The sequence below is a fragment of the Schistocerca piceifrons genome, chromosome 3 (genome assembly GCF_021461385.2).
Source record: "Schistocerca piceifrons isolate TAMUIC-IGC-003096 chromosome 3, iqSchPice1.1, whole genome shotgun sequence".
Classification (NCBI taxonomy): Eukaryota; Metazoa; Arthropoda; class Insecta; order Orthoptera; family Acrididae; genus Schistocerca; species Schistocerca piceifrons.
The window spans coordinates 453,667,702-453,687,097 of record NC_060140.1 but is presented as its reverse complement, the minus strand read 5'-3'; positions in this window follow the sequence as shown (position 1 = coordinate 453,687,097).

The window sequence follows — 19,396 nt, the reverse complement described above, 5'->3', positions numbered from 1 at the left end:
TCGATTATAAGAGTGTAGCATTTATTCATGTTTCTGAAATCTGTTGGTCTTATGATGAATCACGTTTATCTGTACTGTAAGCCCATACTTCACGAAAAGCTGTATCACTGGTTTCTCTGATATTTACTTAAATGTGGGATGGACGGCAGTGTGCTTTAGGCTCTTATGGGTCTCATCGCCTTATCTGTATTCTAGTTACGTGACCATGTGGGTAGACATTACTACATCGGTTACTTGTTTCCACAAACATCACTTTGTATTTCTAGTTGGTTGTTTACTATGTGGGCATCGCCTTTGGTGTGCAATGTGAACGTGAACTATGTTTAATCTGCTTTAAATGGTTACAGAAAAGTGAAGCGGTGAGAACGGGTCATGGATCGTGCTTGGGTAGCTCAGTCAGTAGAGCATCTGCCAGCGAAAGGAAAAGTTCCAGAGTTCTAGCCTTGGTCCAGCACACATCTGTAATCTGCCAGGGAGTTTCATATCAGCACACACTCCCGTGCAGAGAGGAAATCTCGTTATGGGAACAAAATAGTAAATTACCGGGAAAAGTAAGCCACAAAAAAACTAGGGACTCTGACAACAGGCCCTTTGATTGAGAGAGTGACGATGTCAAATATACGTGATTACAAGCGAGCGTTTAACAAGGAAGTGTACAGTTAGCACAAGTTGTTGCGTGGATGGAGCGTTAGCATATCTGATTTTCAGTCAGGAAGGAAATTCGTGAACTACTACGTCTGTTAGGGATCTTGTTCATTTGTCCGAAAAAATGGAAGAGCACGTAAACTCCCACTTACACGAAAACGCGAAACGGAAAGTTGCGTGAGCTTACACATTACTTCGTTAATACCCTAAAGTGTACATAATTATGTACAAAACAACAAAATTCCACAAAAACAATTCTTTCTTTTGTTAGATAAGCTATGCATCTTATTATTATTTTTATTTTTTATTTTTATTGTTACTCTTGGTACTATTATTGGCAGTAGCTGCAACCGTATAAACTTATTGATAAACGTAACTGTTATACAGCCGATGCTATTAATCTCACGGTCTCAGATTTATCTGACGCTAAAAATATGTCAACACCCAGAATGTGTACTCACGAGCTGCACAGTTCACTATTGATAGGAGACTCACTTTGAATTTCTTCCTTTTAACACTGGTTGATAACACCAAGAAAAGCTGTAACAAACAGAATTAATTATTAATAACATTAAGCGGTCTTTTTCAACCTTTTTTTGCGAAATGAAATACATAAAAGGAAAATATAGAGTGCTGTCACAGCATTTGACATGTATAAGAACGAACAGCCCAAGACAAACATTAAAAAAAATTATTGAAATTATTTAACTTGTCTGTTATTAGAAACAAGTTGAAAGTTTAAGACAGTTGTGAAAAAGCCTTTTCACGTTAGTTAGCAGTGCACAGAGTGCACTTAGAAATTTTTAATACAATATAAATACGTCTTGCGTATATTACCAAGTTTACAATTAGAGACTTTTTTACGATGGCGGTCTCATGAAATATTAGTGTGGTCTTTAAACAAGACGGCAACACTCTGCATACTGTTGCATTACGTTTTTATGTATGGATAAAGAGGTGAATCCGCTACAGCCACGCAGGGCTACTACAGCCACGCAGAGCTACTATAGCCACGCAGAGCTACTACAGCCATAGTCAGAACTTCAGGCCTAAACAAAACACAAATGGCTCATAGTTCCGTACGTGTAAAGATTAACAGCCATAGTCAGAACTTCAGGCCTAAACAAAACACAAATGGCTCATAGATCCGTACGTGTAAAGATTAAAGTGTCCAACACCTGTAAGCCGTTATATTCTGATGGCCTTGGTTGTCTTCATAACATCCATACCGAACTTCATAATACCACCGTAGATTATGGTCGAACTGAAAGAACGATGGGAAGAGAGGTGTGATCGTAAGGGAGACCTTTTATACTCATCTTCACAAGTATTAACGGAGGCCTGTTAGCCTGGGGTTCCGTTTGTAAGCTTGTAATATTCAAACACAAATCTTCTAGCTTCCTGACGTGGGCCTCCATTTCTGTGAAATATGTTGTTCAGTTGGTGTCCTCTTGAGCAACATTGTGTTTGTCGAAAACGGAATTTAGCAAAAAGAGGTGATAAACGAGCGCCCGTTTGGGATTGCGATTAAATCCCTTGCAAAAATACGAGTAACTGCTACTGCTTTTGTACAGTTAGGTGTAATCTGTGATGGTAATGATAATCACCCTGCATTCTTCCACACACCCGTTGCAAAAGTAATCCCAGCTTAACTGTATCGAACAAAACAGTTCCAGTTGCGATTGTTTATAAATAGCTGACTTTTTTATTTTCCTCTGTTCTTCCTTTGATAAATTAGTTTTATTCATTTTGGTAAAAACTAAATATGTCCATTAATTATGCCTTCAATGTCAATTCTGTATAGTATTAAATATTTGGTAAGCCATTGCTGCATCTCGCTACGTTGTTCGTTTATTACATAATTTCACGCATAAATACTGTCAAAAAGTGCCTTTTGTGCCACGGGTGAATATTAGAAGCGATAGCACGCTTTTCTTTAAAAGAAGTAGGAATTTAGAGTTGGAACAAATGACCTTTGTTGATGTACAAAAGAATCTTATCGGTTTCTGAACGGTGTTCCAACACCCATGTGTCGTTTGCGTGGTTCTTGCTTTGTTTCTGGAAAATAAGGTACGTAAACATCGTAACACATTAATAATAAATGTTGAAGGGGAATTCGAACGCATACACTCAACTTCTGCGATCAACGCATGTATTTATGGGGCTACAGAAGTGCGAAGTTCAACATAAATTTTTCTTGATACCTTATTGGAAACATGCGTGTGATACTGAACTGATGCGTGTGATATTGTAAGTCTGTTCCACAGTACAAGAATACTACAAGAAGGCAGAAAGTTTCAAATAACGTAGATAGCTTTTGAATATCGTTGCGCTCTTCTAACAGGAAGTTACTTTTGTATCAATTGACGAAAGGACTTAAGACATCAGATGTTAGTGGACGCTGAATTAAATCAATGGGGAAAGTTAAAAATTGTGGCATACCAGGTCTCGCACACAGATCTTTCCGTTTCTCGCTGTTGGTCACTTGTCCGCCTCAGCTATCCGTACGTGGTCCCTGACCGACCCAAATTTCGAACTTATCCGCACACTAGCAGCGACCGCTGATGCTCGTAAAAATTCAGTTTCTGAATCTTCGTTGAAACGATCGTTGGCCGTCTCTCCTTCTGTGTTGTTACTTCTGAAAGTGAGACCCTCTCGCCGGTGTAAGTAAACTCAGTGGAAATGATAAGAACAAGCAAACGACCGGTGGCTCTATTGGAATTAAAGCGTCATCACTCAGTAACTAACATGTCAGCATGCTGGACGATGTATTATACCTGGTGTTAAGCCTAATATATGGAGAGAAATGTTAAGAAACTGTACAGATAACATGAGCTGGAGAAGGATAGTGCAAACTATAGGATAAAATGAGGTAACGGGAAGTGTAATACGCACCGTGACAGGAGCGTAGCGACGTGCTTCATGGAAGGTCTTACATAGCAACGTTTCGCATTAAATATTATTACTTTTCAGTACTTACATAGAAACCACCATAGTTGCTAACAGTCACAACATATAAGCAGGTATTTGTAGAATATTCAAAATTTTTCTTCCTTCCGTTAATTACACTCTTGAACCAGTAGTGTACATCAATTGAAATAATAAAGTGTTCATGAATTTGGCTGTAATAGAGGAAAATCACATAAAAAGTGAGAAACACTTGATTTTTCTAAAAATATTTATCTAAATTCGCAACACTACATCTTAACATTAATCACAGAAAATGGGCTGTACCTCGACATATATGCGGAAATACTGCATTATTATATTCAAAACAACCATGTGATCTTACAGTCTTACAAAGATGTGACATTTACACACACGCTGAAAGGATCTCACACATATGAATCATCTACCTTTCATTACTGTAATAAAGCTTTTACGTGACGTATTAACATAATATGATGAAATAGCGTGTTTTAGTTTCGCGCACGCACCGTAACCGGACATCTGCCAAAGATATTGCAAGATGCAAGGTGACAGAAACGTCGTTCTCATTGGTATGTAAGGTTTGCACAAAACTTTTCTTTAAGACGGACCGCAGCGATCGCTCGTAAGTGAGATCACTGCAATCGGTCACTCGCCTCGATCCCACCACACACGTACGATTTAGTAATCAACAATCAATTTCAATGATATTACAAATGCCACTGTGTTGATAAGTGCCAGTATGGAAAATGAAACCGTATTTTTAGTAGCATTGTATCCCCCGAAACCATTCAAAAAATAAAATAAATAAATAAAAGCAATCGAGATCTGTAATTTATGAAACTGTTTTTGAAACTCCTTTTTGTAGGTTGATTTACAGAATATATTTCATTTTCACTGACGCCAAATGTCTTGTACATGTTTCCGGTCGGCTAATACAACTCTTTTCTCCTGTATTAGTCCTCAATTCGCTTTTAATCGTTAGTCTTACAGCGTAACTGCAAGCGTATACACGATTTGTTTTGTAATCTAGATGTGTCTATAGAAATGTTCTCAATAACAGCACTGCTGATTACCGTAATGTTTTTCACAAATTCTATGAGGGAGAGTTAGATTACATCGACTGAAAAGGGGCTAAACATTCAACATGTGATGTCCACTTTAGTATTATAGTAACAGAATTATCACATGAAGCACAGGATATCGTGATCATTATTATGAACTTCCCACCAACTCTGTTTGCATAATACTACTTGAAATTGTTAACCACTGCAAAGTAGAGTCTGGCAATAGCTGATTACCGTAACGTTTTTCACAAAAAATGGAAATGTCGTGTGGCTAGGGCCTCCCGTCGGGTAGACCGTTCGCCTGGTGCAGGTCTTTCGATTTGACGCCACTTCGGCGACATGCTGTATGAGGGAGAGTTAGATTACATCGACTGAAATTGGACAAAACATTCAACATGAGATGTCCACTTTAGTATTATAGTATCAGAATTATCACATGAAGCACAGGATATCGTGATCATTATTATGAACTTCCCACCAACTCTATTTGCATCATACTACTTGAAATTGTTAACCACTGCAAAGTAGAGTCTGGCAATAGCTTATTACCGTAACGTTTTTCACAAACTGTATGAGGGAGAGTTAGATTAGATCGACTGAAATGGGACAAAACATTCAACATGAGATGTCCACTTTAGTATCATAGTAACAGAATTATCACATGAAGCACAGGATATCGCGATCATTATTATGAACTTCCCACCAACTCTGCTTGCATAATACTACTTGAAATTGTTAATTACTGCAAAGTAGAGTCTGGCAATATTTTTGTATTGTATATCTTACTGGAAATGGCAAATTTGGCATCCACTTCTCAGAATGGTTCGTAATTTATGGATAATTATAAATTCTAGCATAAAGTTGTTACTCAACGTGAGCGATGAGAAACAGAAGAAGATTGTACAAAGACAGAACTGAGTCGCTGCCATACAGCCCTTACATCGCATACGATTCTACGATTCATTAGCTTGCATAAGAATTCCAAGTGATCAGCAGTCGAATGCTGTGATCAGCGATTTGGTCACTCATGTGTGATAAATGGACAGGTCGCATGACTCTGGGACGGATCACTGTGATCTGTTGCATGTGTGTGTGTGGGGGGGGGGGGGGGGGGAGGGGGGGGAGGGAGGGGCATTAAGCGAACCTCGTGAGCGCCCCACATGTTACTAAGACGTTTTCGACTGCGCAACAGACGTTTCGCTGGGAAGCCCTTATACATACCCCTCACAGTCCCCATCACTCCCCATGCGATTCCCTTATTTCTGGAGCCCTGAAGAAAAACATTCTTTGTCGTCGATTTGCTTCGGACGAAGAACGCACGCCATGGTAGAATAAGGTTTCCAAACACAACCGCATACATTTTTCCATGGAGGAATCGATCGTCTTGTCTCACAGTGGGATGAACGTATTAACGATTAGGGAGATTATTTTGAACTAATAAAACTGTTTCTTAATTTTTACCACCTATCTCGTTTTGGTTTGGCTGTACCTTTTATTTCTTTGAGTAACTTTTGACCGCAAGTTGTTCGTTATAAACAATATCTTCGACGTCTTTCAGATTGTTTAATAATTTCGGTTTACCTCCCCTATTTTCCCTCACGAATTGAAATAGGTAAGTACGTTCATGCGCAATATCATCCATATTTGGTGACTTTATTGGCCTTCCTTCTAAGAAACTCCAAGCCAAAGCAGTTACTTCCCATTTTATCCGTTTTATATCTAACATATAATTAGTCAGGTCAGAAGCATTGCAATATAGGTCTCGCAATCAGCAGTAGTATACAGTAGCATGTTTCCGTAATTATGGCGTATTTCAGGAATATAATGTGCTGAATTTCTCAAATGGTGATTTAACGTACAGAAAACACCAATGAATCAGTCCCCTGTATTTTGACATAAATCAGAGACATCTGAGCTAAGTTTCTTTTACGCCTCTTTTTAGTCAGTTATCGTAGGAGAAATAAAAACTTTGAGTTTCACCGATGACATTGCAATTCTGTCAGAGATAGCAAAGGACTTGGATGAGCAGTTGAACGGAATGGACAATGTCTTGAAAGGAGGATATAAGATGAACATCAACAAAAGCAAAACGAGGAGAATGGAATGTAGTCGAATTAAGTCGGGTGATGCTGAGGGAATCAGATTAGGGAATGAGACACTTAAAGTAGTAAAGGAGTTTTGCTACATGGGGAGCAAAATAACTGATGATGGTACAGGTAGAGAGGATATAAAATGTAGACTGGCAATGGCAAGGAAATCGTTTCTGAAAAAGAGAAATTTGTTAACAAAGAGTATAGATTTAAGTGTCAGGAAGTCGTTTCTGAAAGTATTTGTATGGAGTGTAGCCATGTTTGGAAGTGAAACATGGACGATAAATAGTTTGGACAAGGAGAGAATAGAATCTTTTGAAATGTGGTGCTACAGAAGAATGCTGAAGGTTAGATGGGTAGATCACATAACTAATGAGGTATTGAATAGGATTGGGGAGAAGAGAAATTTGTGGCACAACTTGACTAGAAGAAGGGATCGTTTGGTAGGACATGTTCTGAGGCATCAAGGGATCACCAATTTGACATTGGAGGGCAGCGTGGAGGGTAAAAATCGTAGAGGGAGACCAAGAGATGAATACACTAAGCAGATTCAGAAGGATGTAGGTTGCAGTAGGTACTGGGAGATGAAGAAGCTTGCACAAGATAGAGTAGCATGGAGAACTGCATCAAACCAGGCTCAGGTGAAGACCACAACAACAACATCGTAGACTAGGCAGATGCTAAATTACGAAGAGCCTCGTCCAAGAAAAGTAGTCTGCTTCACATGGGAAGCGACATGATCCAAGAACTTCTCAAGCCAATACTCACGACATGTTACACGACTGGCCGTGCGGTTAAAGGCGCTGCAGTCTGGAACCGCAAGACCGCTACGGTCGCAGGTTCGAATCCTGCCTCGGGCATGGATGTTTGTGTTGTCCTTAGGTTTAACTAGTTCTAAGTTCTAGGGGACTAATGACCTCAGCAGTTGAGTCCCATAGTGCTCAGAGCCATTTGAACCACTTTTTTTGTTACACGACGAATAAACACTGCATTGAGGTAGATTCAATCTAGTCTGCTCATAGGAAGTCTATTAACATACGTTCGACGTATGATGTACTTGCGTAATTAAACCGAAGTGTCTACCACACTGAGGTCTTATTTTTAAAAAAACTTCCAGCTCAAGACATGGATTAAAGTTTGTTGCCTGAGCCACGCAAGCTCATATCGATATTGCGTACGATTATTTCTTTAGCTGTTACCTAGCAACGGCTTCATGGGTGGCTCTCGAGAGGGCATGTGAGGCGACTTCTGAGACATTCACAGGCAAGGCGGGCTTGCGGAGTGACGTCACAGTCTAGCACTCATGAGAAAGGTTCCAGCCGTCAGCAGGAGCGTGGAGTCCATTCCGAGCGGAGCGGACAAGGAGAACGAGAAGAACATTGCGAGTGGCACTATGCGATTTCCCAGAAACTTCGCTCATGGGAAGAGGAGTCAAAATAAGTGAACAAATGTCTCACCCTATCCGTAGATACTCGACCGTTTTCGACGGTCAAAGTCTCAGAGGCACCGTATGTGCCTTTCAGTGAGTACATCGTTGAGCTGAAGTGGTGGCGCAGTGGTTACCTGCATGGGTTCACACTTTTGCGTCGAAATTTCATGATTATATGTTTCTGTTTTTCATTTATCTACCCACGTCACCGGAATATTACCACGTCACTGTTTTCCGATGTATATTGAAATAACGTCACCCTTATTCGTCTGATAATTGTATTTCTGTTGGATGAATATAAAAAAACAATAAATGAATGAAAAATTACTTGAAATTGTTTTCAGTGATATTCCTGTAATGTGCATTGATTCGTAATCAGTTGCAAGCGCCAGTTTTCACAGCAAAGCGGCGCTATGGTCGACTCAACAACAGTAAACAGACCGCATAGGACGGACATTAGACACATTTTATGTCCGTGTTATGTGGTCTGTTTACTGTTGCTGAGTCGACCATAGCGCTGCCTTAATTATCGCTGCTGGGACAATTTCTCTACGTGGGCTATCGTTTGTTTTGTCACACTTACGATACGTATGGTTCGAAAAAGGACGCATATGTCCGAAACTAGTACCTATCAAGAAACGAAAAAAAGATATTTCTCAATGCAATTTTTGACGGAGCTTCAACCATTTATTTCAACCAGTGTGGTTGTTGACGCGAAAGCTACCAAACACACTGGGCATCTCTCACATGAGCCACGCGCCGTGACGAAAGAGTCTCGGGAAAGTAAAAGCAAAGAACAAAAAGGAAAGGCGAAGTCGCTTGTTGAGTCACACACGCAATGCATACCACGGAAACCGAAAGTAGACAGAGGAAATTCAGGTGAAATGTCGCGTGAAATGTCGCAAGGGAGTGTTACACGTAGTAGTTCGGAAAGTGACGTGCCTCAAGGGTCGACATCTCTACACATTGCGTCGGAAAGAATCTTGGAACAAACATCGGCTGTCGACAAAGCATCTTCCTCTCTTTAAAATATTGCATTGATCTTTGAACAGGCGGTAGAGGATCTTCCTCTTCCCTTGGCCACTAAAATGAGAGGTGACGAACTTCAAGCGATGGAAGACGAGAATAAACCGGACAGATGTAAAGGTACAGAGTCTAAAGGCACATGTTGACATCGCAATGCTACAAGAAGTAGTCATGGCTAAGGTTACGAAGATCAAGGTTATGAATCAGTTATGAATGTCGGGACTGAGATCGGCACAGCTCTCTTATATAAAAATGACATCCTCGGAAAATATATGTATCTCTTGAGAACTGGCAGAGAGGAAAGCGAGTAAAGTTACTTTTTCAAAGATATATTTGTGCAACTTACACCGAATGTCGGACTAATAAAATAATAGACGGCAATTTTAACTGTGCGCTATGGAAGACAAGGCACTGAAATTGCCAGAGAGCTGCATCCTTGGAGAGTGGTACGGCGAGGCCGACAAACATTAAACGTACAATAATGATTGTATTAAAATAAATCACATTGCGCTCGTAAATAACAAGGTACGGAAGTTCACAGTGCAATTATAAATGGCAGTACATGTCCTATTAGCTTTCTACAGCAACAGTTGGCACCACAGTGACACAACGAACTGTTACAAGTAGGTTACTTCAATGATAGCTCCGAGCCAGATGCCCTGTAACGTGCGATCCAATGACCCTAACCCACCGCTATTTGCGACGTGAGTGGTGTCAAGCGAGAGCTCATTGGAGGTGGGGTGGAGGTCTGTTGTGTTTTCTGGTTCTGCCTCGGTGCCAGTGATGGTTACGTGTTGGTAAGAAGGAGGAAACTTAAGAGCCTGCAACCAACCGCTCTACGTGCTAGGCACACTAAACCTACGCCTGGAGTTACGGTCTGGATGGCGATTTGGTATGATAGCAAGGGAATTCTCGTGGTTATCCCTGGCAATCTGACTGCAAATTTGTACGTCAATCTGGTGATTCGACGTGTTGTGCTGGCATTCCTGAACAGCATTTCAAGGGTGTTTCCAGCAGGATAACGCTCGCCCGCCAAGGCTGTTGTAACCCAACATGCTCTGCACAGTGTCGTTATGCCGCCTTGGCCTGCTCGGTCACCAGATCTGTCTCCAGTCGAGTACGTATGGGACATTATCAGATGACAACTCCAATGTCACTCACAAATAGCGTTAACCGTCCCTGTAATCCTACATTGATCGTCCAAGTGCAATAGGAATGGAAATCCATCGCGCAAACTGACATTCAGTACCTGTACAAAGCAATATATTCACGCCTGCATGATTGCATTCAACATTCTGGCAGCTACAGCGGTTATTAATGTACCATCATTTCACATTTGCAATGATTTATTCCTCGCCTACATTAACCTGTGATCTTGCAATAACAATCACTTTCATATGCTACCTAGGCAAGTGTATTTCGGAAATAAAGTTACTCTAGATTAATTACTTGTTGGTGTTGCAATTTTTTTCGGTCAGTGTATTTCACATAACCTTTCACAATACTAATAAACATAAACCTCAAGATTAGGAGTAAGTTAAAACAATAGTGCTTAAATGCAACGCCAATAGCCATTAATCTCTATAATAAACCAAGAGCAACACGTCCTGAAAAACCTGGTGCAAGTGTACTACAGCTAGCCTGAAACTTGCAAGAAACGGTACTGATGATTGTAGATGAATCGAACAGAATCAAGTGAAAGCTATACTATGGACTAGTAAAAGCTATAATACCTACATAATAAAAACCTTAAAACCGTGCGCACTCACTGAGGAAGTTAAGATCAACTGTACCTCTCAAATCAACTCTCCCCATACATCCCGAACCTCAAACGAACAAATGGCCAATTTAAACCTAGGCCAAATAATATTTAATACTGACCCGGGATAACAGGAATTATTTAACAGGCAGATGCATTTTAAGAGCAAATAACAATTACCCAACTCTATTTCATTTCTGTCAGCTTAAGTAACAAATACCAAGCAAGATACTGATCGTAGACCAATAAGTAGTGAATATCCACAAATAGCATGAAACCAAACTCCACTGCATGTAAAGTTAGGTCCGCGTGCAATCGCAAAGCGGTAGGAAATGCTCAGAAACGAGCTCACCGAGATCAGTTCTCTTTGGTTGAACAGGGGCTGCTCCACATGGAAATTGTCACACCAGTCTTCCTTCGGTTGCGCCCTGTGACCCGTCGATTCCTTCGCACTATGTACGGCCCTCACGCCCTCATGCTCTCATTTCGCCTCCTGTCCGCGTTCTGCGTAGGCACCTCGCAGGCGTCAAGCACTCGGCCAGGTGCTGCTCTGGAGATACTCACGAAGAGGACACGTCAAGTGCCATAATCCGATTTCCAGGAAACTTGACAATATAGCTGATTTTATTCTCTTAATATTCATTGTTGCTAATCTATAGTCCTGCATGTAAATTTCAGGGCTCTGTAGATTCATGGGCCCCTGATTTGCTGCTACTCATTTTATTTATATTTTGATGCAATAGTTGGCAAAGGTGTGCGCTGTAAATCTGACTTCTTGGAAGTTGATTACGAGACGCGGCAATGTTTTTGCATCAATATCCAGTGTTCTAAAGTAGTGGTACGCGTTTCCATTTACGAATCTTCCTTTTTATTTAGAATCAGTAATAATACGTAAAACTTCACGCGACACTTCTTGCAGAATTATTACGAGTATTTAAATTTTAACTTCCCCGAAAGAGGTAGTATAAACCTCTGATAAAGAACTCGCTACGCACTTTTTTAACGTTGACATTGTACCTAAAAGCACCACACACCACATAAGTTTTCAGCTCTTGAAACTTTCAAAAGAAAAGTCTTCTGCTCAATCTACGCTTATCGTTTTTCTACGCCAGTGTTAGCGCGCGTTTGCACATTACCCTAACGTTTTCTTTCAAGTGTCCTTTTCGCAGGGTTCTCCTTTTAATGCCTTAGGAAAGAGCAAAGTTCTCTAAAGCCCGCTCAAAGGTCAGTAGAGTATTTTAGAGAATGCGATATGCTTTGTCAGCAACCGATGTTGCTCCAAGATTCTTTCCGACACTATATGTTGAGATGTTGGTCCTCTAGACACATCACTTCCTGAATTACTACGTGCAACATACCCGTGCGCCGTTTTACCGACATTTCGCGAGAATTTCCTCTGCTGAGATTTGGTTTCCATAGTATGTATTAGGTGGGTGCCTCGACAAGTGACTTTGTCTCTCCTTTCTGCCCCTTGCTTTTACTTTCCGGAGAATCTTTCGTCACGGGGCGTGGCTCAGATGAGTGATGCCCAGCGTCGTCAGTGTGTTTCGCATACCTGCGACCATTTCCAGAACATCAGTATCATAAGTGTGACAAGACAGGCGACAGCCTACGTACAAAAATTGCTCTTTCAGTGATGATCAAAGCAGCACCACGGCCGGGTCAGTGACAGTATATACGTCACGAAAGACACACATTACATGTCTTTAATGTTCACCCTGTGAGGCCTGTTTATTGCTGTTGAGTCGGCCTCAGTGCAGTTGGGATCATCGCAGGCGCAGTTTTTGTACACATGCTATCGCCTGTATTATCACACATTATGTATGGACGGTCTGAAAATGGACGCAGGTGTCCGGAACTATCATGAAATAAAAAAAAAGATATTTCTTAATGGAACTTATGACGGAGCCGCAACGGTTGTTTAAATTACAAGAGAAGCTGTAGAACCAGTTTTTACCTGTAGCGTGCTGCAAGTTCGTAAACGACACTGGGCACATGAACCGGCCCACGGCCTGGCGACGACAACTGTTCAGCGTGGACGACAGCTTCCGCAAGACTCACTGGGGTTCGGGAAGACGTTTCAGCCATTGCGTCACACAATAAAGGTGTTACCCTACCGTCGTCGGTACTCGTTGGCTCGCTAGGTAGCTGAACAGGCCTGCTATTAAGGCAGTTTTAACATAAATGTTCGGTTGAACGATATATTGCACAGGTTTGTAGTTGACCATTACACGAGACAAAGGCTCGGTAACATCCGCTGTAGGTTCTCGAATTTCCATTCGGACTGACTAAACACCACTGTCTACTCTGCACACACATGTGTTTGAAAAATATTGCTTGGTCACAGAGAAAGCTTTTCCTTATATTTTCAAAGTCTTAGAAAATTCATCGTTCGGAACCTCAAATGTAACGTTGAAAACGGTCAGAGTCCGATATCTATAACATGTGTGTTGCAACAAGACATCATTGATACAGCCGTCGACGTATTTAAATTGTTCGGGCATTTTAATCACGCAACTAATCGTCCTGTTGAATCAGCAGTATATTGTTCCAGAAAGCTGGAATACAACGGAAAATCAAGTGCACTACTACAATATCTTCTTCTGGTAATTTCAGTGTATGTCCAATAAACATGAATCTCTAAAGCCGTGGGTCTCGGGAAATTCCCACCAAACGTGAATTGCAGATTATGTGACCTGTTGAACAATGTCATACTAGTCACCGACTTCTCGGTACAAGCGACATGTTCGCTACACAGCTGCACGTAGCCAATTCACCTGCTAGCAGGTCACGAGACGACTGGCGCGGATGTTATCACTTCCCGTCGGCCGCAGCCTGGACTCCGGATGTGTTGTCAGGGACACCACATAGTGGCCAACTGAGCTACCCGGGCTCTCGCGGCCAGAGATACTGCGGTACTATAGCTGTGAGGACGGGTCCAGAGCCGTAGATGGGTAGTTCGACTGGTAGTTAACTTGCCCGCAAAAGGTAAAAGTCCCTGGTTCTAGCCGAGAGCAGTTTATATCTGCCAGGTTATTCCATATCAGCGCAAACATATTTAATTTTCAAAATGTTCCTTTTTTCTCTTTTCAGCATCATGGTCATTCAGCAGTCTTGGTATGTTTGCTATCGATATCGGCAGCTAGCTAGGTGATGTGCTCCTGATGTCAATAGCACTAGAAGGAAAGAAGGAATTCTTCATCAACGACATCAATTCGAGGGGTGTTATGGAGGTTACCCAGTTATCCGTATGATTATCCGGTCCATCATAGAGGAGTCTGAAGACGGTGCATTGTGCAGCAAAATCGGTAGCAAATATAGTTGATGGTTTCATTCAGCTACCAAAAATTTATTGGGTTAGGCCATAAGTTCTGGCGTTTTTCTGTAAGTTAAAAATTCCGTGTGAAAAATAATATGATATGGCCACACATTTTTATGTTTTTCAATACCGTCAAGGCAGTGAACAAACTGTGAACCTTGGGAAGAAGCTGGTAAGAACAAAGGAGAATTTAATACTGATTTTGTTTTACTTTTGCGGAAACATAAACTACTTCTATTTTTAAAAAAATTAAAGAAAAAACGCCAGGCCTTAGAGACCAACCTGGCGTGCTCCACTTTGTCTAAGCATGGAGAGTTGTAGACTAGTTTAATTTCGTCTGCTATTGCACAATTTTAACCTTTTAGTGTCAGACTTTCTTTTTGTTTGTTAATTTTATTTCGTATTTAGTACTGTTACCATGTTTGCTCCGTGGGAAAGAAGCTTTTAAAGTGAAATATTCATTTTCCCCTCCAAGTTTTTATACAATAGACTGTACCATATATGTAATGCTAAGCACAATTGTGAACCAAATATACATATATACGAAAAGGTTACACGTTTCTCTACTGAAAGAAATATATTAAACAAATGTACACAATAAAATCAAAAACAATTAATTATTCCGTATGACGAGCGGAAAAAAAACTGAATTCACAGTCCCACATTACATTTCTTGCATTGGGTACGTGGTGGTGGCTTACAGTTTATTCCTAGACAATATTTTTTGAATGCATTTATTTTGAATAGTCAGGTGCTTCTTTCTAACAAACCGGAGCTCATCTACACTACAGTACTGGACTGTTGGTTTAATACGTGCCATTTTCGTGACTTCTCAAACCTACCCAACTACCGTTATATAATTTCTTATCGTGTATTTACATGAGGGTTTATACTTCCATTTTTGTGGTAGAGTATCCACTGTGTTCAGTGACACCCAGTCCCAACTGCAGAGGGCCCAGTACCATTTTTTGTTACAAATATTTAGCCTGTACTGAATCACGTTTTAATCCACTTGATCAGTTACACCCACGCACTTGTTGCATGCCATGATGCTATGTCGAAGAGCTAAAATGTGTTTCCTTGTCCGCAGAGGATATCTTTTAACGTTAGCGAATGGGTCCAGAACAGTTGTATGTAACGCTGCAGAAACAATGGAATTGACATGCCATTTACTCATACATGAAAACAAACCGTTTTCGTTTTGTATGGCGTAATGATTAGGACCTTTTTCATATTTCTCTGTTTCCTTCTTCTTTGCAAGGAGGCAATTTTGGAGATCGATTTTCTATCACAATTCCAGTGCCCACAAAATTACAATAGCAACAGGCATTATACGTTAACGTGTAAAAATTATTAAAGCTATCTCATTAGTGCTTAGAGCTACTTTTGTATAACATATCTCGGTGATACTAATAATGTTGCATGAATTTACAAAAAATTAACGGCACGTGATTCTTGATGTAGTATGGATATGTTTACACTGTTTGAACCTGCATGATTATATGTTATAATTGTTATACTTACTTTAACTCCATGGTGTGATGAGATCGAAGCTGTGGCAAATATTTAAATTCCATTTCCCGTAGTTCCTAGATCTGGACTGCGTCTCACAACTTCTCACTAACATACCAATTGAAGAACAGATATTCAAAAATCCTTAAACAATAATACGATTGTAGAAGTAGACTGTTGTTCCAAAACAATCAGAAAAATTCTAGTTGTATCACTTGTTCTATTAATGTAACCAGACCAACACATAGGACAGTTTTTCAAGGCGAAAACGGGGAGGGGGCAAATCAGAAATCTAGCTGAACCTAGAGTGACTTTATATATTATAGTATGAATACAGAATCGATTAAACGGCTTAATAGAGCAGCGAATTCTTGGAACAGGAAGGACCAGGTGGAGTGAAATCGGTTTACCAAAGCGACAGTGATGCTCATGCCCTATCTAATGATATCAAAGTAAGACACTCCAGCCACATAAAAAAGTGAAGACAGTAGCTTCTAATCACTTAACTAGGGATTTTTCCATTGTGATTACTTTGATACGACTTAGCATGGGATGGAAGATCACTCTCGCATATTTGTTCCATTCCACGTGACCCTTTCGACTAAAATCATTCGCTGCCTATTTTTTTCAACATAAATACTAACCATGAGCCTATTCTGTTCTGTTTCTAGCCGGCCGGTGTGGCCGTGCGGTTCTAGGCGCGTCAGTCTGGAACCGCGAGACCACTACGGTCGCAGGTTCGAATCCTGCTTCGGGCATGGATGTGTGTGATGTCCTTAGGTTAGTTAGGTTTAAGTAGTTCTAAGTTCTAGGGGACTGATGACCTCAGCTGTTAAGTCCCATAGTGCTCAGAGCCATTTGAACCATTTTTTTTGTTGTGTTTCGAAACAGCCCACATTTAGTCACGTTGAACAATTTTTTTTACTTGTATAGCTAAGTATGGCACTGAGACTCGAGACAAATGAAGCTAATTAGATAAAATTGTTCAAAATCTACTCTTCTTTACAAGAGTTGAAGCCTCTTATACACACATCGAAAACAGTTTTGCATCACCCCGGCTCCGAGAGTTCCGGAACCTGTGCAGAAAATTGGAACAGAGATCAGCACAAGCATCATTTCCGCCCTTTTTATTGCTCATGAAAACAACACATTGCAAGGTGTACCACCATACAGCGAGACCTTTACAGGTGGTGGTCCACATTCCTGTAGGCACCGGTACCTCTAATACCCAGTAGCACGTCCTCTTGCCTTGATGCCTGCCTGTATTCGTCGAGGCATACTATCCATTTCCTCATCAACGGCGATTCGGCGTGGATCCCTCAGAGTGGTTGGAGGGGCACGTTGTCCATAAACAGCACATTTCAATTTATCCCAGGCATGATCGATAGAGTTCATGTCTGGAGAACATGATGGCCTCTCTAGTCGAGCAATGTCGTTATCCTGAAGGAAGTCATTCACAAGATGTGCACAATGGGGGTGCGAATTGTCGTCCATGAAGGCGAATGCCTCGCCAGTATGCTGCCGATATGGTTACACTATCAGTCGGAGGATGGCATACACGTATCGTACAGCCGTTACAGCGCCTTCCATGACCACCAGCGGGACACGTCGGCCCTATATAACGCCACCTCGAAGCAGAAGGGAACTTCCACCTTGCTGCACTCGCTGGACAGTATGTCTAAGGCGTTCAGCCTGACCGGGTTACCTCCAAAAGCGTCTCCGACGACTGTCTGGTTGAAGGCATATGTGACATTCATGGGTGAAGAGAACGTGATGCCAATTCTGAGCGTCCATTAGGCATGTTGCTGGTCCCATCTGTACCGCGCTGCGTGGCGTCATGGTTGCAAAGATGAAACTCGCCAGGGACGTCGGGAGTGAAGTTGCACATTATGCAGCCTATTGCGCAAAGTTTGAGTCGTAACACGATGTCCTGTGGCTGCACGAAAAGCATTATTCAACATGGTTGCGTTTTTGTCAGTGTTCCTCCGAGTCATAATCCGCGGGTAGCGGTCACTCACTGTAGTCGTAGAACTTGGGCGGCCTGAGAGAGGCATGTCATCGTCAGTTCCATGTCCGAACAACAGCGCTTTGGTTCACTTCGAAACGCCTGGACACGTCCCTTGTTGAGACTGGCACAAAGTAACAATGCAGACGAAATCGAACCGCGGTATTGACGGTCTAGGCATGGTTGAACTACAGACAACACTACCCATATGCCTCCTTCCTGGTGGAATGACTGGAAGTGATCGTCTGTCGGACCCCCTCCGTCTAATAGGAGCTGCTCATGCATAGTTGTTTACATCTTTGTGGGGGTTTAGTGACATCTCTAAACAGTCAAAGGGACTGTGTCTGTGATACAATATCCACAGTCCACGTCTACTTTCAGGATTTATGGGAATCGGTGTGATGGAACACTTTTTTTGCTGTGTGTAGTTTCAAGAATCTTCCTCTGCTGTGTTTCATAACCTTTTTTACACCTGTAACTTCTTTCACTTGACTTTCGGTCATAATCAAGAATGAATAAAATTAATAAAATATTCTGGTCCTAAAAAAATTACATCGTATCTAGTAGAAGCCCATAACTTTCGGAAAGGGGTGGGGCTGAGTGGCTGTTGAATCTCAATATAATGCACATCTCAATTTTTTTTCTTCTTATATTTGGTACCTGGGCCTTCACATACTTCAATTGTTTATCCTATACATTTCGTTGCCTTTGGCTTCAATCTGATTATGCTGCCTGTAACATTGTGGGGGAGTGCTCTTGTTGCTGGAAAGATGCATTATTTTGTTGTTGGTGGAGGGTGAGAACCGTCGGCGGAAAGACGCTTCCTCGAAACGGGAGCCGCAATAATCAGCCGCGCGTCACGGCGTCACGCAGCCACGTAATCCCCGCGGGCTGCCGCCCGCTCCCTGCTCCGCCTGCCGCGCCTTCGGCGTCGACGCGTCCTGCGGTGGATATCGACCTATCGATTGGCACCCCGGCGCGCCGTGTCTCCGGACGGGATTCCTCGCGTAGCCGCCCGCCACTCAGGCCTGGCGGGATGGTCAGCGCCCCGCAGGTCGGCCAGAACGCCGCGCCGCCCCGGCAGTGATTGCCCCATGGCACACTGTAACTCCACTGCTTAACTTCGCTTAGTGAACGTTCTGAAGAATTTTTGACTACTGATTCCCTCACTCTAGTCCTTAATGATAGCATTCTACTGACCATCATTGAAAATTTGTGTACTCTCACATTTCATAGCCATCTTACGACCGCTACGCCTTGTCACTAGAGTCCCTCATTCGTATTTTATGTCAGCTACATATTGTGTACATCAGGTGAATGAATGTTTTTACTGCAATGATGTAAAACGAGGCACTTTATAGGATTTATGTACAAGATTAGTTTTAACACTAATGAACGTATACTTTTTCGGTCCTATTCATGCAACCACACTTAAGACCGTCTATGTTACTTCCTTTTCTTTTTTCTTACAGGCCCCTTGTACAGAAGAAATGATTTCAGGCTTCATATAAGACTTGCTTTGCTACCAGTGAGAAGGTTTATATTATTGTGCAAATATTTCACAATTGTTCTTCATGAATATTGATCTCCTTTCTGAATCACTAAGAGCTTGAATA